This window comes from Schistocerca americana, chromosome 1 (assembly GCF_021461395.2).
Source record: "Schistocerca americana isolate TAMUIC-IGC-003095 chromosome 1, iqSchAmer2.1, whole genome shotgun sequence".
NCBI classification, from domain to species: Eukaryota; Metazoa; Arthropoda; class Insecta; order Orthoptera; family Acrididae; genus Schistocerca; species Schistocerca americana.
Window position 1 is genome coordinate 416,631,688 of NC_060119.1, and position 23,280 is coordinate 416,654,967.

At 49.2% G+C, this 23,280-nt stretch overlaps 1 non-coding gene across 1 annotated transcript; it reads right to left on the reverse strand.

Moving 5' to 3' along the window:
• Nucleotides 1–11,288: 11,288 nt before the first annotated feature.
• On the reverse strand, nucleotides 11,289–11,488 carry LOC124553886. Its single transcript, XR_006968158.1, has one exon. It is a non-coding gene; the product is annotated as a U2 spliceosomal RNA (small nuclear RNA).
• Between the last annotated feature and the right edge of the window lie 11,792 nt (nucleotides 11,489–23,280).

A 23,280-nucleotide genomic window follows, 5' to 3' on the forward strand; every position in this document is an offset into this window, starting at 1 on the left:
GTTGTTCTTTCCATATGTTTTGTAACCGAAAATTGTCCTACTTGGTATGACACCCATGCACTTGAGCAGTATTTTAGAATATGTCACATGGGTGTCTTATAAGTAATGTCCTTTGTAGAATTACTGCATTTTCCAATAAGTTACCAATGAACTGAAGTCTGTCACCTGTTTTATCTATTACTGAGCCTACATTATTTTTTCATTTTATACCACCACAGATTGTTATACCCAGATATTTATACAAAATGGCTGACTCCAGTTGTGACTGTTAGATATTGCAGAAATAGGAAAACTAAATTTTTGCAATTTATGAACTACACAGTTTTTTTTTTTAAACATTTGAGGCAAGTTGCAATTATTTGCACCATTTTGAAATCTTAACATTTGGCCAGATATTGGTGCAATTGTCTTCAGATAGTACTTCATTATTGAGTCTATGCTTTTTAGAAGTCAAGAAATACTGCATCTACTTGAGCCTTGAGCCATAGATGTCAGGACATCATGCGAGACAAGCAAAGGTGATATTTTGCATGAACAATGTTTTTGAAAACCATGCTAGTTGGTGTGAAAAAGGTCTTTCCATTTGAGATAAGCCATTACCTTAGAGCTCAGAATATGTTCTAAGATTCTACAATGGATGGATGTCAGTGATATGGGACAGTAAGTTTATAGATCACTTCAGATACCCTTTTTGTAGAGGAGTGTGTCCTGTGCTTTCTACCAGATATTAAGCCCAGTTTTTTATTCAAGTGATTAGCTGCTGTTGTCTTCAGTTCAAATACTGGTCTGATACATGTCTCCATGCTAGTATATCCTGTACAAATCTCAGTGTCTGTGCAACCTACACCCATTTGACCCCGCTAACTGTACCCATCCCGTGGTCTCTTCCTACAATTTTTATTCCCCCCCCCCTCCCCCATTAGTTCATTAATTACTCAATCTACTCATTTAACATTCAGAAGCTCCTGTTCCCTTATTTTTGACAATGAGATGTATGTATGTGTGCTGAAGCAAAATCTTTTGCAGTATCACTTGAAAATGCAGTATAGAAATAAATAATTTCTACAATCAACAGTGAATATAATGTTCTTTAAAAAATTCTACATGACTATGAACCCGACAATGAGAAGTTTTCTCTTCTTGTCTGAATTTCTTATTGTTTATGTTTCACTTCCATACAAGGCTATACTCCAAATACCTTGAGAAATGACTTCTTATACATCCATTAATATTCAACATTAACCAATTACTCTTTTTTCCGAAACACTTCTATTGCTCTAGCCAGTCTGCATTTTATATCCTCTCTACTTCGGCCTCATCAGTTATTTTGCTGCCTAAATAGCACTTATGATACAGCTATCTGTATTGTTGAAGCATGCAAGCCACCCCTCCTTGGCTTGGTCCAAGGTCCGTGGTTAATGGTACATTATGGTTGAAATGGGAGCTAACTCAGCTGCAAAAATCTGTATAGAACCTGATATGGATTCCATCTAATCCTAGGGCCTACATGTTTCAGTTGCTTTTAAATACCACTGATACTAATATCCACATTACTCATCTTATCAAGAGTGCGAGAATTTAACTGAGACAGTACTTCTGGATCTTCCTTTGTAAAGTAACAGTGGAAAATAGAATTCAGCACTTCTGCTTATTTTTGCTATCCTCAGTTTCAGTTCATGTCATGCACGAGTTTCTGGACACTTACTTTAGCACCACTGACAGCCTTAACATATAACTAGATTTTTTTAGATGTTTTTTAAAGGTAGCACTCATTGCCCTTTTGACAGACAACTGTGTTTCATTCATCATTTTCTACGATTTCCCAAATACGCTCTAGCAAATACTGGGATGTTTTCCTTTGAAAGCGCTGGCCGAGCTTTTTTTTCATTCTTAACGAAAACAGTCCAATCATATGCTCTGTCTCTAACAATCCTGTTGATGGGACATTAAACTCTAATCTTCCTTCCTTCTTTACAGTGACTGGGAGAGTCCCTCCATTCATGAACTTTTCTGCTATGTACGTACAGGGGGTGGACAAAAATATGGAAACACCAAAAATACAACACATTACCACACCTAATATGGTGTAGAAAAACTGTTGCCTTTCAAAATAGCTTCCAGTCACCTCACAATGGATAAATACAGGTCACTTACGGTTACCAAGGGAATCTTATCACTTGCTCTTCTCTCCAAAGTATGCTCAATAATACTGAGAGCTGGGTACTGTGATGGCCAGGGGAGATGTTACAGTTCAGCCTTGTGCTCTCGAGATCAGTCCTGGATGATGTGAGCTGTGTGAACAGGGGCCATATTGTCTTTGAACATGGCGTCACTATTGGGAAACAAACATTTTACCATGGGATGTACCTGATCAGTCAAAATGATCAAATAATACATGGCAGTAATGTGACCTTGCAGAGTAACCATGGGTCTCATGGAACACCATGCTTCCTTCATGTTGTTTCGGTTCCGACGATGTTCATGAGTGCAACATTCAGTTGTGCAGTGACTTTTGCAGCTCTTGTTCTCTCATTATTCATCACAATCCTTTTCAATAATCATCTATCACAATCACTTAACGCACACATTTGTCTCCATTGTGACTTAGCGGATGATGGTTTTCTGTTTTCCATGTAGGCAGTATAAATCTTCCATACTGTGCCTCTTGAAACACCAAAAACTTAAGCTAACCCTGTTATGGAAACACCCACCATATGAGCACCAACAATTTGCCCACATTTGAATTCACTTACCTCTGACATAATGTACCTCGACTGACACTTGGAACATGTTAAGGGCACTGCACAGTTATTATTTGTGGTCAAACACAACAGTATAACCTGCAGGCTTGGCTAGCATCTGAATTTATGTTCAAGGATACATTTCTTATGTTGTTTCCATATTTTTGTCTAATCCCTGTATTTATCCAATGCTTGTTCAATTGTTCTTATAGACTTGTAATTCTCCATAGCAAACTGTTTCAAGTCCCTGTTTGTGAAATGACTCTACAGTCTCTTTATCTAGTTTACTGAACATGTAAATCTTAAACTTTCTGGCAGATTAAAGCAGAGTGCTGGACGAGGATTCGAAACTGAGATCTTTGCCTTTCTCAGGCAAGTGCTGTACAGGCTGAACTATCCAGGCACAACACATGACCCACACTCACAGGTGTACTTCAGCCAGTATCTTGTCTCCCACCTTCCAAACTTCACATATGTTCTCCTGCATACCTTGCTGCACTAGCACCCCTGGAAATAATGATATTGTGGGGACGTGGCGTAGACACAGCTTGGCAGATTGTTTTCATTCTTGGAACCTATAGGTCTTTCTTTCTGTTTTAGTTGCACTTTGTACTTTGATGGTAATTGTTGGAACGATTGCCACATGATCACTGACAACATTTTGTGTGTATGCACATCTATTCTATGCTTCGTAACCCTCCTTATGGTGTATCAATTTGTGTACCACTGTCACTCCCTCCCCCCCCCTCCCCCCCCCCAAATTTTCCTGTTCCATTTGTCAATAGTGTGTGGAAACAGCAATTGTTGGTAAGCCTCCGTGTGAGCTCAAAGATTTCTAATCTTACTTGCCAGGTACTTTTGTGAGATATTCTCATATACTGAAGCAAGCAATACGAGCTGTGGGTATCAAATCACAGGACTGATGCTGTCACAAAGGAAGTTTGCATGTGCCAAAGAGGAACAACTAATAGTTGTGAAGTGTGAAGTCTTTTCAGTCAAATGCAGCAACTCTGGTGTCTATAGACAGAGCAGCTTGGCTGTGGCATTTGTATGTGTAAGAACTGTTATTTTGCTTTTTCAGAAAAATTAAAAGTGTAATACCAGAGAAATGAATTGTCTTGAAGTTGCACATGGAACTTGGAGAAACTGCTATTGAAACTTATTGTTTACTAAAAGATATGTATGGTGAAGACTGTTTATCACATACACGAGTGTTTCAAGTGTTTCCAAGATAGCTGAGTAGATGTTGAAGATGAATCACACCCGGAACACCCTTCAACTCAAATGGATGAAAGTATCAAAAAAGTAGGTAATCAGATTCAATGTGACATTTGATTGATTGCTGAAACTGTAGGAACTGACAAAGAATACATAAGGCAAATTTTACATAAACAAATTAACATGAGAAACTGGAGCCAAAAATTCTCACGATTGAGCAAAAAGAAACTCTTGAAAATGTTTATAATGGCACTTTGAAAACCACTGAAAATGATCCTAATTTCTTGAAAGGAATGATAACATGTGACAAATCTCGGTTTTTCACTTATGACACAGAACAGCGGCAATCCGTGCATTGCAAAGGCCCAACTTCATTGAGAACAAAAAACCTCGAGTGAACAAATCAAGTTGCAACGCAATGTTTATGGAATTTGGTATCTCCACTGGATGTCTGAAGGTCAAACTATTAATCAACATTGGTACCTTGCTGAAATCAATGAGAATATAATAAAAAAAACACCCTGAACTGCAGAAGAACAAGTCGTGGGTTCTGCATCAAGACAATGCACCAGCTCATAATCTTTGTTAAGGGAGTAGACCAGGGTGACATTCAATTTTGGAATCAATAGTCATGATTTTTTTCAATAATGTATATATATATATATAAACAAAGATGATGGGACTTACCAAATGAAAGTGCTGGCAGGTCGACACACACACAAACAAACGCAAACATACACACAAAATTCAAGCTTTCACAACAAACTGTTGCCTCATCAGGAAAGAGGGAAGGAGAGGGAAAGACGAAAGGATGTGGGTTTTAAGGGAGAGGGTAAGGAGTCATTCCAATCCTGGGAGCGGAAAGACTTACCTTAGGGGGAAAAAAGGACGGGTATACACTCGCGCACACACACACACACACACACACATATCCATCCACACATATACAGACACAAGCAGACATATTTAAAGACATATTTAAATATGTCTGCTTGTGTCTGTATATGTGTGGATGGATATGTGTGTGTGTGCGAGTGTATACCCGTCCTTTTTTCCCCCTAAGGTAAGTCTTTCCACTCCCGGGATTGGCATGACTCCTTACCCTCTCCCTTAAAACCCACATCCTTTCGTCTTTCCCTCTCCTTCCTTCTTTCCTGATGAGGCAACAGTTTGTTGCGAAAGCTTGAATTTTGTGTGTATGTTTGTGTTTGTTTGTGTGTCTGTCGACCTGCCAGCACTTTCATTTGGTTAGTCCCATCATCTATGTTTTTAGATATATTTTTCCTACGTGGAATGTTATATATATACAAAGATGATGTAACTTACCAAACGAAAGCATTGGTATGTTAATAGACACACAAATAAACACAAGCTCACACACAAAATTCAAGCTTTCGCAACCCACGGTCTCTTCATCAGGAAAGAGGGAAGGAGAGGGAAAGACGAAAGGATGTGGGTTTTAAGGGAGAGGGTAAGGAGTCATTCCAATCCCGGGAGCGGAAAGACTAACCTTGGGGGGGGAAAAGGATGGGTATACACTCAAACACACACACATATCCATCCGCACATATACAGACACAAGCAGACATTTGTGAAGGGAAAGAGTTTGGGCAGAGATGTCAGTCGAGGCAGAAGTACAGAGACAAAGATGTTGTTGAATGACAGGTGAGGTATGAGCGGCGGTAACTTGAAATTAGTGGAGGTTGAGGCCTGGGGGGTAATGGGAAGAGAGGATATACTGAAGGGCAAGTTCCCATCTCCCGAGTTGTGATAGATTGGTGTTAGTGGGAAGTATCCAGATAACCTGGACGGTGTAACACTGTGCCAAGATGTGCTGGCCATGCACCAATGCATGTTTAGCCACAGGGTGATCCTCATTACCAACAAACACTGTCTGCATGTGTCCATTCATGCGAATGGACAGTTTGTTGCTGGTCATTCCCACATAGAAAGCTTCACAGTGTAGGCAGGTCAGTTGGTAAATCACATGGGTGCTTTCACACGTGGCTCTGCCTTTGATCGTGTACATCTTCCGGATTACAGGACTGGAGTAGGTGGTGGTGGGAGGGTGCATGGGACAGGTCTTACACCGGGGGCAGTTACAAGGGTAGGAGCCAGAGGGTAGGGATGGTGGTTTGGGGATTTCATAGGGATTAACTAAGAGGTTACGAAGGTTAGGTGGATGGCGGAAAGACACTCTTGGTGGAGTTGGGAGGATTTCATGAAGGATGGATCTCATTTCAGGGCAGGATTTGAGGAAGTCGTATCCCTGCTGGAGAGACACATTCAGAGTTTCATCCAGTCCCAGAAAGTACCCTGTCACAAGTGGGGCACTTTTGGGGTTCTTTTGTGGGAGGTTTTGGGTTTGAGGGGATGAGAAAGTGGCTCTGGTTATTTGCTTCTGTACCAGGTTGGGAGGGTAGTTGCGGGATGCGAAAGCTGTTTTCAGGTTGTTGGTGTAATGGTTCAGGGATTCCGGACCGGAGCAGATTTGTTTGCCACGGTGACCTAGGCTGTGGGGAAGGGACCGTTTGATATGGAATGGGTGGCAGCTGTCATAATGGAGATACTGTTGCTTGTTGGTGGGTTTGATGTGGACGGATGTGTGAAGCTGGCCATTGGACAGATGGAGGTCAACGCCAAGGAAAGTGGCATGGGATTTGAGGTAGGACCAGGTAAATCTGATGGAACCAAAGGAGTTGAGGTTGGAGAGGAAATTCTGGAGTTGTTCTCCACTGTGAGTTCAGATCATGAAGATGTCATCAATAAATCTGTACCAAACTTTGGGTTGGCAGGCCTGAGTGACCAAGAAGTCTTCCTCTAAGCGACCCATAAATTGGTTGGCGTACGAGGGGGCCATCCTAGTACCCATGGCTGTTCCCTTTAATTGTTGGTATGTCTGGCCTTCAAAAGTGAAGAAGTTGTGAGTCAGGATGAAGCTGGCAGAGGTAATGAGGAAAGAGGTTTTAGGTAGGGTGGCAGGTGATAGGCGTGAAAGGAAGTGCTCCATCACAGCGAGGCCCTGGATGTGCAGAATATTTGTGTACAAGGAAATGGTTACAAGGATGGTTTCTGGAGGTAACAGATTGCGGGGTCCAGCGCCAAAGTGAATATATACATTGACAATGGACACCCTTGTCGAACTGATCGTCTAATGGGAATTGGTCGTGATCTGCAGCCGTTCACAACGATTGTGGAATTTTCTCCATCCAAGAAGTGTCAGATGACTCTTACGAAGCGCTCCCCGAAACCCATCTGCGACATAACGGCCAGCAGGTAAGGATGGGAGACCCAACCGAAGGCACCGGCGAAATCTGGGGAAAGAATTGCAGCCGGGGGTCGAGCATCGGCGGTGAGTAAGACAGCATCACAGTATATAGAAGCGGCGGTGAAGATGGTTCGATTCGAAATGCCACATGATTGAGTGGGACAAAGTATCTTATTCATTACCTGTTTAAGACATGAAGCCACACTTCGTGCCACCAAATTATAATCAGTGTTAAGAACGGTGATGGGACGTAGGTGTTTAGCCCAACAGTGACCTGTGACCTTTGGAATAAGGGTAATACGTCCAGCTAGAAAATCGGCGGGTAGCTCGCAACCAGCAAAAATCTCCTCGCACATTTTGCAGAAGCGGTCTCCTAACAGCTCCCAAAAATTGTTGGTAGAATTCATAAGGGAGACCGTCGGGGCCAGGTGATTTTTGTCCTGGTGAGGCAAGGAGGACAGATGTGAGGTCAGCGAGTGTGAGTGGCTCAATCAAACAGTCGCGGTCTCGACTATCCAATGAAGTCGGGACCCCACCGATAAGTGCTCGTTGGGCGGCGACGTCTACCTCAACATTCTGGAAGGGGTGCGTATAATGGTCTGTTAGGTGTTTGAGGACTTCACGATAGTCTGTGAGGCGTGTACCATCGTCTGTTTTAAGGTGTAGAATGGTGTTCTTCTTTGCATGATTCCTTTCAGAGGCTAGGTGATAGATGGATGGCCTCTCGCCCTTAATCATGGATGCGGAACGGCACCTCACCACCATCCCCTCGGCCTTTTCCCGAGAGAAGCGAAGGATTGTCGCTTTAATTTTGTTGAGGCGCACGCGTAGCTGGTCATACCTGTCAGCAGGAAGGGTTAGTGCATCATTTAGACATTGTTGATAGAAGACTAATGTGCTACACTTCCAGTGAGCGACTTCGCGACTATGTTGCTGGATAACACATCGCAGCGGCGGCTTCGCACAGCGGGGCCACCAAACCACAGTGGTGTTGTACCTTGATGCAGTCGCGATGCAATCCCGCAATGTTTTCGTGACAAGTGTGCGATGTTCGGGTGTTGGGAAATGAAGTGTATTCATCTTCCAATAGGTGCCCCGAGGAACCGGGGTTGGACCCGTGATATGCAAGGAGCAAGAGTATGCACAGTGGTCACTAAAGGCCACGGGAATGACTTGGACGGCACAAAGGGCATGAATCAAATCAGCAGAGACATAAACATGGTCAATACGGCTTGCCCCAGTGGGGTATATGTGAGTAAATTGTGTGTAGGCGGGATGAAAGTGGCGCCACGTATCATTAAGGTCAGCCGCCTGAAGGAGTGAAGCGAGTGCTTCACACCTCATAGGCGTTGGGACCTGATCAGCATCGGCTACCACACAGTTGAAATCTCCGCCAAACACGATAAGACGACGAGCTGTCAAGAAAGGGGTGATATCTGACGTAAAAAGTGTTGTTCTGTCATGCCTGTGATTAGCTCCTGAAGGAGCATAGACGTTAATAAAAAGAACATCCTGAATGATACATGCAAGAACGCGACCATTGGGTAGTTTTGTAACATAGGATGGACTTAACTCTGATCTATAAAGCAAAGCAGTGCCCCGCCTGGCGTCACGGTCGATGTTATATAGTGCCTCATAACCAACCAGGTCAGAGAGAAACGGGGCACAAACCTCCTGGAGAAAAACCACATTAAATGCACCAAGGCGCAGAAAGTCCTTCAGAGAGCGTAATTTTACTGGGTTGGAGAAGGAATTGATATTTACTGTTAAAAGGGAGAGGGCTCGCACTGACGGTCAGTTGCAGGCATAAGAAAGCAACGCAGAGAAAGTAACGTCAGATGAGGTCATGGTTGTATGTAAGCAGGTGTGTAAATATCGAAACTATAACCCTGCTACATCACCCCAGATGTTAAAGACAAATACCAGACAGCACGTGTGGGAATGAGCCCACACAATCACGCATATCGTTCTCTTCGTCGTCAGCCCAGTTCAGTTCTCCCCCATCGGCAGGATAGTCCGAACCAGGCGGCGCAGACGGCTCAGTCGCAGCAGTATGTGAGAGGGTGCGAGTGCGCTGCAGCGGCTGTTCGCTACCCTGTTCATTTTTACGGTTTGGGGGGACTGCTCCCCGATCTCGTGATGAACTAATGAGCGCCTCTAATTGGCGAGCAGTTTTCCGCATACCGTCCGAGCGGTCAGCGGAAACAGAGCGTGTAATTGATGAGGCCTGAGATTCAGCCTCACTGCTGCTCTCAGGAGGGGGACGCATGACGCCTCCTCCTCCGCCTGCTGTTATTGGCTCCCCTTCCTGCGCCTGTGACGACGCCGGGGGGACTTAGCGTCCACATGGTCATTTGCCGGTGGGGGCGGGGTAGGAAGAACTACCTCCATCTGTTCTACAGTGACAACGTCACTGGCCACAGCGGGCGCACTAGGCGCCGCCGGCGGTACTGCCACTACAGGCGTCTGGTCCGAGACAATCTCAATAGGGCTGTCAACAGATGCACTAGGTACCGTTTTCACCTCTCCTGACGGACCCGGGGTCGATTCGTCAGTTCTCTCAGCGGTTCGGTGGGCAGCACCCGCCACTATCTCGCTGAGAAGAGGCACAAGGTTGTCACCTTCAGTGCGTTCCCGCGGCAGTTGCACAGGGCGCCTGCGCGGGCACTCCACGCATAGATGCTCCGTGGATTGACAGAGGGAGCATGTCTGTGGTTGCCCTATATAGGTAACCTGTGCCCTTGTACTCACAATATTTAAATATGACGGCATGTGCTGGCGGAGGTCCATACGAACACTACGGACTCCGCTGTTGCCCTGGAAACGGTAGGCACTGCCCCATTTTTCATTCGTGATGCTAAGCACCTTGCCATATCGCAACAGGACACGGCCGATTACTTCATTTTAACACTCAGGGGGTACGTTAAATACCCGCACAGTCCGTGTCGCAAAGCCAGATGGCACTATATGCACTGTTCCGACGGTTCCATCGAAGTAGCGGAACGGGTGCTCACCCGCGAGTGCCAGGCCATACTTTTCGTATTTCTCTTGGTCGAGAAATTTCACGAATAACGAGAATAGTACAAAATCCAGTTGAAATGTGTCGACGTCATTTTCTGGTACTTTCAGATCACCAAATATCCATTCCTGTATTTCAAAGGCTGATGACTGTCGAATACGCTTCGAATACTGTTCTACCGGTTCGACATATTCACCGCAAAAACATCAACGCTGGATAAATCAAAAACAAACGAAAACGACCACGAAACGCGACTTGCTACAGAGCACAACGGACCGCTCCGACCGGGGGGTGCTTCTTAGCCAAAAGGCCGAGAAGCCATAAGGAAAAATCGCAGTGGAAGGGCCTAAATGCTTGCAGCGTGTGCACTCCACATGTGGGAGTGACACACGGCACATGGCAACAGGCGACCGTCGAAAACATCGCAAAAGCAAGTGCCGGAAGGAACGACAATTCACGAGAGCACTCGTCAACAGCCCAGTACTACCCTCCATGTCAAGGAGTAAACTGCGACTCCCATTTGAACGCCGCTAGCTGCCAGGGCAGTGGAGAAGCCGTGAGGCCGTCCCACAGCAGCGCCAGCCCAGAGCGAGCTACACCGGGGCGAGCTACACCTAGTCGAGTGCTTACATCGTCAACCGCCCACTGCGTATGTGTGTGTACACACCTATTCTGCGTGTGTGCGGCGGCGGCGACGGCGACGGCGACGGCGACGACGACGTTCGCGAGGAGCTAAGGTTATAACTCCAAAAAATTTCATTAAAATTATCTGTGGCCGGACCATAAGAGACGCCAACGAGGCATCCGAAGGCACTGTTCTGTGCCCCCATAAATTACCTGCCTAGTGTAACGCGGCTGCAAGTGCGGTCCGGCAAACAGCAAAAAAAAATTTTCTTAAGATAATCTTAAACTAATTAAAAGAAATCGTGGTGTGTAAGCAGCTAACTACTGGGCACATCGACAACTACGACAAGTTTTGCTACCAGCGGAATATCTGATCACTGCAGAATGTTAACCCATTTCAGGCTGTATTTTAATTAATTTTTGGTGGGCCGATCGCGGCGGTACTGCAATGCCGGGCCAACCCGCGACAGAGGTGGAGCAAGCCCCTAGCACTCCGTCATAAGCCAAAAATGAGTTTAAAATTCTGGTCGTGCAATGCAGGACGTATCAGATATTAAGCTGAAAAGAACAGATACTACACTTTTTTTTAAAGTTGGGCTCCTTTTCCTCTCCAAAAATCCCGCTATCCTCTAGTGTCGTGTGTGTGTGTGTGTGTGTGTGTGTGTGTGTATATATAGAGAGAGAGAGAGAGAGAGAGAGAGGTAAACATTCCACGTGGGAAAAAATATATCTAAAAACAAAGATGATGTAACTTACCAAACGAAAGCGTTGGTTTGTTGATAGACACACAAAATTCAAGCTTTCGCAACCCATGGTTGCTTCATCAGGACAGAGGGAAGGAGAGGGAAAGACGAAAGGATTTGGGTTTTAAGGGAGAGGGTAAGGTGTCATTCCAATCCCGGGAGCGGGAAGACTTACCTTAGGGGGGGAAAAGGACAGGTATACACGCAAACACACACACATATCCATCTGCACATATACGGACACAAGCAGACATTTGTGAAGGGAAAGAGTTTGGGCAGAGATGTCAGTCGAGGCGGAAGTACAGAGACAAAGATGTTGTTGAATGACAGGTGAGGTATGAGTGGCGGCAACTTGAAATTAGCGGAGGTTGAGGCCTGGGGGGTAATGGGAAGAGAGGATATACTGAAGGGCAAGTTCCCATCTCCCGAGTTCTGATAGGTTGGTGTTAGTGGGAAGTATCCAGATAACCCGATAACCCGGATGGTGTAACACTGTGCCAAGATGTGCTGGCCGTGCACCAATGCATGCTTAGCCACAGGGTGATCCTCATTACCAACAAACACTGTCTGCCTGCAACCATTCATGCGAATGGATAGTTTGTTGCTGGTCATTCCCACATAGAAAGCTTCACAGTGTAGGCAGGTCAGTTGGTAAATCACATGGGTGCTTTCACACGTGGCTCTGCCTTTGATCGTGTACACCTTCCAGGTTACAGGACTGGAGTAGGTGGTGGTGGGAGGATGCATGGGACAGGTCTTACACCAGGGGCAGTTACATGGGTAGGAGCCAGAGAGTAGGGAAGGTGGTTTGGGGATTTCATAGGGATGAACTAAGAGGTTACGAAGGTTAGGTGGATGGTGGAAAGACACTCTTGGTGGAGTTGGGAGGTTTTCATGAAGGATGGATCTCATTTCAGGGCAGGATTTGAGGAAGTCATATCCCTGCTGGAGAGCCACATTCGGAGTCTGATCCAGTCCCGGAAAGTACCCTGTCACAAGTGGGGCACTTTTGGGGTTCTTTTGTGGGAGGTTTTGGGTTTGAGGGGATGAGGAAGTGGTTCTGGTTACTTGCTGCTGTACCGGGTTGGGAGAGTAGTTGCGGGATGCGAAAGCTGTTTTCAGGTTGTTGGTGTAATGGTTCATGGATTCCGGACTGGAGCAGATTCGTTTACCACGATGACCTAGGCTGTAGGGAAGGGACCGTTTGATATGGAATGGGTGGCAGCTGTCATAATGGAGATACTGTTGCTTATTGGTGGGTTTGATGTGGACGGATGTGTGAATCTGGCCATTGGACAGATGGAGGTCAACGTCAAGGAAAGTGGCATGGGATTTGGAGTAGGACCAGGTAAATCTGATGGAACCAAAGGAGTTGAGGTTGGAGAGGAAATTCTGGAGTTGTTCTCCACTGTGAGTTCAGATCATGAAGCTGTCATCAATAAATCTGTACCAAACTTGCGGTTGGCAGGCCTGGGTGACCAAGAAGTCTTCCTCTAAGCGACCCATAAATAGGTTGGTGTACGAGGGTGCCATCCTGGTACCCATGGCTGTTCCCATTAATTGTTGGTATGTCTGGCCTTCGAAAGTGAAGAAGTTGTGAGTCAGGATGAAGCTGGCTAAGGTAATGAGGAAAGAGGTTTTAGGTAGGGTGGCAGGTGATAGGTGTCAAAGGAAGTGCTCCATCGCAGCGAGGCCCTGGACGTGCGGAATATTTGTGTATAAGGAAGTGGCATCAATGGTTACAAGGATGGTTTCTGGGGGTAACAGATTGGGTAAGGATTCCAGGTGTTCGAGAAAGTGGTTGGTGTCTTTGATGAATGATGGGAGACTGCATGTAATGGGTTGAAGATGTTGATCTACATCGCACGCACGCAAAATACGTGTGTCCACACACATATTCAGTGGGCGGTTGATGATGTAAGCACTCGGCTAGGTGTAGCTCGTGCCAGCCACGCGCTGGTGTAGCTCGCGCCGGCCTGGCGCTGCTGTGGGGCGGCCTCACAGCTTCTCCACTGCCCTGGCAGCTAGTGGCGTTCAAATGGGTGTCGCAGTTTACTCTTCAACATGGAGGGTAGTACTAGGCTGTTGACGAGTGCTCTCGTGAATTGTCTTTCCTTCCGTCACTTAATTTTGCGATGTTTTCGATGGTCACCTGTTGCCATATCGGCCCGTACCGCCGTGTGTCACTCCCACATGTGGAACGCACACGCTGCAAGCATTTAGGCCCTTCCACTGCGGTTTTTCCTTCATCTCCGGCGGTTATTCGTTTGAATTGTGCTATTGCGGAACCAATCGAAGTGATAGGTGTTGCAGGTTCCAGCCAGTCAGCCAGCCCGTCGGCGTGCAGCAGTCCAGCCGGCAGCGGTCCCCGCCAGCAGCCAGCAGCGGTTCCCGCCAGCAGCCCGCAGCAGTCCTCGGCAGCACCGGCCCCCGCCAGCAGCCAGCGGCCAGCAGCGGTCCCCGCCAGTAGCCACCAGTGGTCGCAGCCACCAGCAGTCGCAGCCAGCAGTGTTCCTACCTGCCACCGCCAGCGGCACCACCACCTCCACCACCACCACCACCACCACCACCATCACGACCACCACCGGAGGTGTCCCCACCAGCCAGCGAGCCGGGTCGCCCCCCCCCTCCCCGCCAGCGTCAGCGGAGTGGGGCACCGGCCCCAGTCTCCTTCGTCCGTCGTCATTCTCCGTCCCTTTCTACTCTGTGTCTCTCGTCGCCCTGCCCATCTCTCGTTTGCTTCTTTGTCATGTCCTGTGTTTTTTCCCCCTTCTCATAATGTCAAACCCCACCACCTCTTCTACAGCCACCACCACTGCCATCATATACACCTCCCCCTCTGCCGCAGCCACCATTACCACATGGTGTGCCACATCACTCCCCCCTCAGTCCATCCCCCCCTCCTCACTCTCCCGTCTCCCTCCCTATTTGTCGCCCCATCCCCAGCTCCTCCCTCCCGCGCCTCCTCTGATCCCTTCCCTCCAATCCCTCCGTCTGCTCCTTCCGTTTCTGCGGCCCCCGCTCGGGTGGTTGCCCGGAGGGCTACGGCCCAAGCTCCAATCTCCCCTTCGCCTTCATCGTCATTGTCTTCACCGTCGGCTTTGCCATCGCCCTCACCCATCTCCGGCGCTGCCTCCAGCACCGGGACCTGCCACTCCCCGCCACATTCCAGTCGCTCCCATCCCCCACACCTTCTCCGCCGCTGTCAAGCGCCCCAATGGCACCCCTGCCTCCTCTACTCCCAAAAAGACTCTGCCTCGTCCCCCTTCCCCCGCCCATGGTGCTATGGATGTCTAACCGCCGGTCTCTGCCCCCTCCTCCTCCTCCTCTACCCCCTCCTCCTACCGCTACCTCCTCTCCCGTCCTGATCCCTCCCTTCTTGAAGCCCAGAACCTCACCCTCTTCCTTCGCCAGAATTTTCCTGGTGCCCCCATCTCCCTCCTCGCCATGATTCGGGGCTCATCTCCTCCCCCAGCCCTACCCTCCACACAGACCTCCTTTCGCGCATCCCTGTCACCCGTTTTGGCCCTAATGCATCCCTCACCCCTGCTCCTTCCCCGCCTCTATCCCGCCAACCCCAAGCCCCGTGTCGCCTGCCGACCCTCACCGCCGTGATCACTTGGCTTAGACTGACGATCATGGAGGAGGAGGTGTTGGCGGAGCTTCAGGCACATCCCCATCTGGAGGTGTGTGCGGTTCGTCGCATCCTCAACGCTGCCAGCCCCACCCGCCTTATGCGGGTCTTTTCCGAGTACGCCCCCTCCGTAGACTGTCTCCTGAAGGAGGGTGCCATTCTTTTTAACCAACGTTATAAAGTTGACCCCTCCCGTTCCCCTCCTCAATCCCTCCGCTGCCAAAGGTGCTTGCGGTATAATGCACAACCGACATCTGAGTGCCACGAGGCCCCCACCTGCCTGCACTGTAGGCAAGCCCACTTTTTACTGCAGTGCCCCAATCTCCAGTCCCCCCCCCCCCCCTTCCTGTAATACCTGTAACCTCCCTCATCCTACATACTCCCAGAAATGTAAGGACCGACCCCCTCCTAACACTCCTGAACTCACCGTTCCTGTTCGCCCTCTGGACGCTCCCACCCCTCCCAGCAATTCCCTTCGCCTGCCCCCTACTGCTGAGGACATCATCAGATTCCTCACCATTGTCCTTCAGAATGCTCATCCTTTTCAGCGCCCGCACACCCTCCAAGAGATATACCTCGCCGCCCATTCCGTTTTCCAACTAAAAATGTACGCCACCTACTCCAACAACCAGGCCCATTTCACCTTCTCCCGTCTTGACACCCTCGTTTAGATCCCTGTAATTTCGCGACAGCACCGTATCCGATTCCACAACATCCGCTCCCTTCCCGCCAACAAGAACCTCTTCCTGCACACCCTTGCCACCCACCGCATGGATGCCTTCCTCCTCAATGAAACCTTCCTCCAACCCCACCACACCGTCCACACTTCACCCTACCTCCTCCACTGCACCGATAATACCCTCCCGGTTGCGCGCGGCGGAGTTGCCATTGGTCACCACCGCCAGATCCCCGTTCAGCTCCAACCTCTCCTTCCCGACCCCACCGAACACCTGATCCTTAGTCCCTTCTGCCCTGGCCTTACCGCAACCTGGGCCACCATCTATGTCCGCCCTAACGCCCCTATTCCCTTCGACTTCCTCTCCCGCACTGACCGTACCTTCTCCTCCTACGTGATCGCCGCCGACCTCAACATCCATAGTCGTTCCGCTGCCCAGTTACGGCAGTGGCATCGGTTCCCCTCCTCCCTTCAAGGCGACCTCATCCCCCAGCACACCTGTCTCGAATCCAACTCCACTCCCGATGTTATCCTTTCCTCCCCCAACCTCCTTGGCCACATAATGGTGGATGTCATGGAGCCTATTGGTAGCGACCATCTCCCTGTCCTCCTCACCATTTCAGACGGTCGTCGCCCCCACCCCACCCTCACAATGACCCTCCCCCTAAGTACGTCCATGACTATTCCCATGCCAACTGGAATGCCTACTGGGATACCTTTTCCACCCAGGTAGATAGCCACTCCTTCACCTACCACCACCCCGACGATGTAACCCATGTGCCCTCCTTTCTCCAGCAGACCTTGTCTGAGGCTGTGGAGGCCCATGTCCCTACTGTCGCCGTCCACCCCCACTGTCCTACCTTACCCCCACAGGCCGTCCTCTCCAGCGACACATTCGTAATTTGCTCACGGCTAAGAAACGCCAGGACTGGCGACAGACATGCACCCGTTTAAATGCTATCCTACCCATCAACTCGTCCAAATTCTGGTCGGCCTTTCGTCACCGTACCGGAACTAACCCGTCCCCCTATTATCCTCTTCTCCATGATGATCACACTTTCCCTGACTCCCTTAGTAAGGCCAATCACTTTGCCTCCTACCTCTCCGATGTTTTCTCTATCCCCGATGATCCCCAGTTCGATTACTCCCTCTTCCCGGGTATCTGCGATCGAACTGACACCTCTGTCCCTCCCCTCGCACCTGGTTTCCAGTGCTTGGACAACATTGCACACACGGAACTCAATGCCCCTATCACTACACAGGATCTCATTGCTACACTCCGCACAAAACGCAACACCGCTCCTGGTCACGATCATGTCACCTACCGTCACCTTCGTGAAGCTCCTGTCTCTTTCCTCTCCAACCTGGCCAGGCTCTACAATGTAGTCCTGTCCACTGGTTACTACCCCGACCTGTGGAAAACCTCCCATATCCTGATGTTCCTTAAACCTGGCAAACCGCCGTCTGCTGTCTCCTCCTACCATCCCATCAGCCTTACCTCGGTCTTCAGCAAGGTCCTGGAATCTATCCTCACCCGCCGCATCCACCAGCATCTCTGCCAGCACTGCTTCCTTCCCGTTACCCAGTGTGGCTTTCGGTCATCCTTCTCTTCTGACGATCTTCTCCTTCACCTCACTCATCTCCTTTCTGACCAGCTTAATTCCCGTCACTCCGCAATCTTGCTCTCCCTGGGGCTCGAACGAGCTTATGACCGCGTATGGCATTACGGCCTCCTCTTCAAGCTCCAAACCTTCGCCCTTCCCATTAACTATGTCCGTCTGATCGGCTCCTTTCTCTCCCACCATCCTTCCTACGTCACCATCCATAACTCCAACTCCTACATCTTTTTCCCCTCCGCCGGTGTGCCCCAAGGCTCTGTCCTCTCCCCCCTTCTGTACTTTTTGTATACGGCAGACATGCCGCCGCCGACACCCCCCGCCTACCTTCTCCAGTTTGCCAATGACACCGCCTTCCTTGCCCTTGCCCCCACCCTGCAGTGCTCCCAACACCTTCTCTAATCCCATCTTGACTAGTTCACCGCTTGGTGCAACCGGTGGTTGCTCAAGGTCAATCCCTCCAAAACCCAGGCGATCATTGTAGGCAAAACCACCCCTTCCTTCCGCCTCCTTGATTTCTATCTCACCGTCTATGGCCGTCCTATCGCTCTCACTCCCACCCTTAAGTACCTTGGCGTCACCCTTGACCGTCGCCTCTCCTGGACTCCCCATCTCTGGACAGTCCAAGCCAAGGCAAGCTCCTGATTCCATCTCCTCAAACTCCTTTCCGGCCGTACATGGGGTCTGGACCCCTCCACCATCCTCCACACCTATAAATCCCTCATCCGCCCTATCCTTTGTTATGCCCATCCGGCCTGGATCACCGCCCCTCTGCCTTTTATAAATTCCTACAAATCCTTGAATGCCATGCTCTCCACCTCGCCTATCACATCTGTCTCCCCTCCCCCACGTGGATCCTGTATGATCTCATCCCCTTCCCCCACCTCCTCCTTTTCCTTGAAAGGATACGGATCCTGTACACCTCCCACAAACTCGATCCTCCTCATCCACTTGTCTCACCCATCCTCTCCCACCCCCACCCGCTGCCACGCCTGTATTCCCACATCCCACCCAGTCTCCATCTCTCCACCCTCCTTACCCTCTCCCAAGGTGGCTTCCGCCAGCTCCCCCTCCCTGATGATGTCCTCCTCCCCTCCATCTATCCCTCCTATCAACTTTGATCCTCCCACCATACTTCCTGTGTCCTTTCCTTTAGGCACCCTCCCTCCCTTCTCTTCCCTTACCTTCTCTTTCCTTTTCCCCTGTCCCCTCCCTCCTCTCCTCTTCCCCTGGGCTTCCCCTCCCCCTTCCTCCCTACCCCTATCTCCCTTGCCCATGACATCTCTGCTCTCCCCTCTCCGTCTCCCATTCCCCTTCCTCCTCCTCCTCTCTTGGCAGGTCCCCAGATTTGCACACGCTCAGTGAACATTCACGCGCCGGAGATCATTGCCATCAGTGTCTCGTGTGTGTGCCCTCATTTGTGTGTAGTGTTTGTTCGCCATCACGCCACCATCGTTCACGTGTGCCGTCGCCATCATCCATGTTATGTGCGCCGTGTGAACTAGTGTTAGTGATGTTTCTCGTCCAGCGTGAACGGCTCCATGTTTTTTTGTTTTTTAGTGTCTACGTTTTTTGCCCACCGTTTTGACTGTATTCTCTGTGCCACCTCTGTGTAATACTTATTGTCAAACTCAAGGCTGAAGAGCGGTGTACTATACTGCAGACCTTTGCATAAGGTGTTTAAAATCACAATAAAGAAAAAAAAAGGGGTTTTTCCTTATCGCTTCTCGGCCTTATGGCTAAGAAGCACCCCGCGGTCAGAGCGGTCCGTTGTGCTCTGTACCGGGTCGTGAGTCGCGTTTCGTGGTCATGGTCGTTTTCGTTTGTTCTTGGTTTTTCCAGCGTTGATGTTTTTGCGGTGAATGTGTCGAACCGGTCGAACAGTATTCAATGCATATTCGACAGAGCAGCGAGACGGCCAACGGCCTTTGAAATACAGGAATGGAAATTTGGTGATCTGAAAGTACCGGAAAATGACGTCGACACCTTTCAACTGGATATTGCACTATTCTCGTTATTCGTGAAATTTCTCGACCAAGAGAAATACGAAAAGAATAGCCTGGCACTCGCGGGCGAACATCCGTTCCGCTACTTCGATGGAACAGTCGGAACAGTGCATATAGTGCCATCTCGCTTTGGGACACGGACTGTGCGGGTATTTAACGTACCCCCTGAGTGTCCCAATGAAGTAATCGGCCGTGTCCTGTCGCGGTATGGCAAGGTGCTTAGCATCACGAATGAAAAATGGGGCAGTGCCTACCATTGCCAGGGCTACAGCAGAGTATGTAGTGTTCGTATGGACCTCCGCCAGCACATACAGTCGTACTTAAATATTGCCAGTACAAGGGCACAGGTTACCTATATGGGGCAACCACAGACACGCTCCCTCTGTCAATCTACGGAGCATCTATGCGTGGAATGCCCGCGCAGGCGCCCTGTGCAACTGCTGCGGGAACGCACTGAAGGTGACAACCTTGTGCCTCTTCTCAGCGAGATAGTGGCGGGTGCTGCCCACCGAACCGCTGCGAGAACTGACGAATCGACCCCGGGTCCGTCAGGCGAGGTGAAAACGGTACCTAGTGCATCTGTTGACAGCCCTATTGAGATTGTCTCGGACCAGACGCCCGTAGTGGAAGTACCACCCGCGGCACCTAGTGCGGCTACTGAGGCCAGTGATGTTGTCAGTAGAACAGATGGAGGTAGTTCTTCCTACCCCACCCCCAACGTCAGATGACCATGTGGTCGCTAAGTCCCCCCCGCGTCGTCACAGGCGCAGGAAGGCGAGCCAATAACAGCAGGCGTTGGAGGAGGGCGTCATACGTCTCCCTCCTGAGAGCAGCAGTGAGGCTGAATCTCAGGCCTCATCAGTTACACGGTCTGTTTCAGCTGACCGCTCGGACGGTATGCGGAAAACTGCTCGCCAATTAGAAGCACTCATTAGTTCATCACGAGATCGAGGAGCAGTCTCCGCAAAGCGTAAAAATGAACAGGGTAGTGAACAGCCGCTGCAGCGCACTCGCACCCTCTCACATACCGCTGCGACTGAGCCGTCTGCGCCGTCTGGCTCGGACTATCCCGCCGATGGGGGAGGACTGAACTGGGCTGACGACGAAGACGACGAAATGCGTGATTGAGTGGGCTTGTTCCCACATGAGCTATCTGGTATTTGTCTTTAGCATCCGGGGTGATGTAGCAGGGTTACAGTTTCGATATTTACACACCTGCTTACATACAACCATGACCTCATCTGACGTTACTTTCTCTGTGTTGCTTTCTTATGCCTGCAATTGACCGTCAGCTGGGTGCCCTCTCTCTTTTAACAGTAAATATCAACTCCATCTCCAACCCAGTAAAATTACGCTCTCTGAAGGGCTTTCTGCGCCTTGGTGCATTTAATGTGGTTTTTCTCCAGGAGGTTGGTGCCCCATTTCTCTCTGACCTGGTTGGTTATGAGGCACTATATAACATCGACCCTGACGCCAGGCGGGGCACTGCTTTGCTTTACAGATCAGAGTTAACTCCATCCGATGTTACAAAACTACCCAATGGTCGCGTTCTTGCATGTATCATTCGGGATGTACTTTTTATTAACATCTATGCTCCTTCAGGAGCTAATCACAGGCATGACAGAACAACACTTTTTACGTCAGATATCACCCTTTTCTTGACAGCTCGTCGTCTTATCGTGTTTGGCGGAGATTTGAACTGTGTGGTAGCCGATGCTGATCAGGTCCCAATGCCTATGAGGTGTGAAGCACTCGCTTCACTCCTTCAGGCGGCTGACCTTAATGATACGTTGCGCCAGTTTCATCCCACCTACACACAATTTACTCACATATACCCCACTGGGGCAAGCCGTATTGACCGTGTTTATGTCTCTGCTGATTTGATTCCTGCCCTTTGTGCTGTCCAAGTCATTCCCGTGGCCATTAGTGACCACTGTGCATACTCTTGCTCCTTGCATATCATGGGTCCAACCCCAGTTCCTCGGGGCACCTATTGGAAGATGAATACACTTCATCTCCCAACACCTGAACTTCGCACTCTTGTAACGAAAACATTGCGGGATTGCATCGCGACTGCATCGAGGTACAACACCACTGTGGTTTGGTGGCTCTGCTGTGCGAAGCTGCGGCTGCGACGTGTTATCCAGCAACATAGACGTGAAGTCGCACACTGGAAGCATAGCACATTAGACTTGTATCAACAATGTCTAAATGATGCACTAACTCTTCCTGCTGACAGGTATGACCAGCTACGCATGCGCCTCAACAAAATTAAAGCGACAATCCTTCGCTTCTCTCGGGAGAAGTCCGAGGGGATGGTGGTGAGGTGCCATTCCGCATCCCTGATTGAGGGCGAGAGGCCATCCATCTATCACCTAGCCTCTAAAAGGAATCATGCATAGAAGAACACCATTCTACACCTTAAAACAGACGATGGAATGCGCCTCACAGATAATTGTGAAGTCCTCAAATACCTAACAGACCATTATACGCACCACTTTCAGGATGTTGAGGTAGACGTCGCTGCCCAACGAGCACTTATCGGTGGTGTCCCGACTTCATTGGATAGTCGAGACCGCGACTGTTTGACCGAGCCACTCACACTCGCTGACCTCACATCTGTCCTCTGTGCCTGTCCGAGACAAAAATCACCTGGCCCCGATGGTTTCCCTTATGAATTCTACCAACAATTTCGGTCATCTGGCACCAAGCTTGGGCTAATATCAACCACCCAGCCCTTCCCACAGAAGTTTCAGCGCTATGGTATCGCGTTGTAAACAATTTAATACCCACTAATCATCGCTTGGCGGCCATCGGCCTATGGCCCTCGGCTGCTTGCGGCCGATGTGGTGACGTAGACACCAGAGAGCATCGTCTCTTACACCCTCACGTCACAGAAGTGTGGGACCTTGCACGTGTGCTATTAGCGCTGATCGGTGGGACTACACTGGACTATGTGCCAATCGACTGGTTCCTTACCCCTGATATTCAGACCAACCCCCGAACACGACGTAACGCAATGGAGTGGCTCTTGGGCCACACCATTTTCACGATCTATGACCTTTGCCTCACCGATGCTGTCTCTTTCATGGACTACCTTTGGAGCCAGCATCGCCTGGCGGAATGTGACCGGAAATATACCATTACTTTTGTAAGATTTCTTAAAGTTGCAATGGTTCATGGTTATCAAAAGGTGTTCCTGGCTGACTAAGGCACCTCGTATAAGAATTGCCTGAGTGTACCCCTGGATCTTTGTCACTCGGACTTTCAAACTACTCTTGACTTACCCATACCCCAGATTTGATATTGGCCTTCTGGGCGTCACTAGAGTAGACTGTTCTATGGTACTGATAATATGGAAATTGGTAACATGGAAATTGTGTGAACGTTGTATGAAAAATTATTGGAAAACACATAATCTATCTTAGAGGATTATTACTTCGTTAATTCTATGGGCTATGGGATTATCTCGCCTGTTTCGTTTTAGTGTGCTACCGTCGCTGTTTTTTTTTTATTTTGCCTTCATTTCTGTCTTTATTTATTTCTTTCTATTTAGTTTTTAACATCATCACTTGCCTCACACCTGCAGAGGGAAGTGTGTTTCTGAGGAGTGTGTCGTCGCCCCCTGAGGCGTGGCAGAGTATGCCTCCGCTTTTATTTTCGGTTTATGGCAATAATTCCTGCTACTAACAACACCCTGCTTTACGTGCTGCGTCGACACTAGAGGATGGCGGC